Source organism: Mus caroli, chromosome 5 (genome assembly GCF_900094665.2).
Source record: "Mus caroli chromosome 5, CAROLI_EIJ_v1.1, whole genome shotgun sequence".
NCBI classification, from domain to species: Eukaryota; Metazoa; Chordata; class Mammalia; order Rodentia; family Muridae; genus Mus; species Mus caroli.
The window spans coordinates 62,837,963-62,839,048 of NC_034574.1; the positions used below are offsets into that span (position 1 = coordinate 62,837,963).

Genomic DNA, 1,086 nt, shown 5'->3' on the forward strand with positions numbered 1-1,086 from the left:
ACTCCATTGTGTAAATGTACCACATTTTCTGTATCCATTCCTCTGTTGAGGGGCATCTGGGTTCTTTCCAGCTTCTGGCTATTATAAATAAGGCTGCTAAGGATCTGATTTCTACTAGTTATGTTCATCTAGCAAAGTAACCATATGACAGGAGCCATATAGTCAGTTTGGGTTTGACACACATACTTTAGAGAAAAACTCATGCATAAACAAGACTAGGAAGTGAAATGATTAAGAGTGTTGATGATACAGATTCAAATGAAAATCCACACCAAACTGGAGATGGAATGAAATATTTTATAGCTATCATGAGTTTATCAATCAAATTCCAAGACAAAATAGATTATACTGTTTAAAAATAGTATCAAGTTAGAGTTTATATGTAATAATTTGGCCATCAATAAAACATGTTAAAGCATGGAAAAAAGAACAAGCAGGATACAGTTACATATTATATTTTGTAGGAATGAAAAGTAAGATAGAAGGATAAATGGAGAGATACATGGATGGATGGAGAGAGAGAGAGAGAGAGAGAGAGAGAGAGAGAGAGAGAGAGGATACTAGAGGGCACACACACCATGACTTTTAGGAAAAAGTCACGAGAATTGTGGCCCCTTTAGTATTGGTAGGACACAGGTGTGACTAGATTTCTTAAAGTCACTCTCCTCAACATTTTTGTGCTGTTTTAGCTGAAGTCATCTATCAATCAGAGTTGCACATGAAGCTGATCAAGGCAGCACCTGAATGCATCTGGATGAGATTATACAAGAGCAGATATGGATTTGTTTGGAGATTAGGATTCTTGTGATACAGAGGTAAGGAATGGAGCTTTTTTTCTGATTTTCTTTGTAAGTTTGTTTGTTTTGTTTTGTTTTTCCCATAAAGAAGTGTGGAAACTATGGTACTGTTTTCAAAAATTTGGGGTAAAGATGAAAGGCTTTAAGCATTGTGTAGTGACATAATATTGGGGGAAATCACATTCTAGTATGCAGCTAAATTAAATGAGTTTACTGGTACCATGGAGTACAAGGTTACTGGCAAGGAAGGAAAATGAGCCAGTACACTTTAGGGTTGAGATTTTACCTG

The 1,086-nt window shown here is 36.0% G+C and overlaps 1 long non-coding RNA gene across 1 annotated transcript in view; it reads left to right on the forward strand.

The window, feature by feature from the left end:
• LOC115031099 overlaps positions 1-785 on the forward strand; it is an 18,179-nt gene extending 17,394 nt beyond the window's left edge. Inside the window, exon 3 of the long non-coding RNA XR_003836683.1 lies at positions 690-785. This is a non-coding gene — a long non-coding RNA (uncharacterized LOC115031099). The remainder of the gene's footprint in view (positions 1-689) is intronic.
• Positions 786-1,086: the final 301 nt, after the last annotated feature.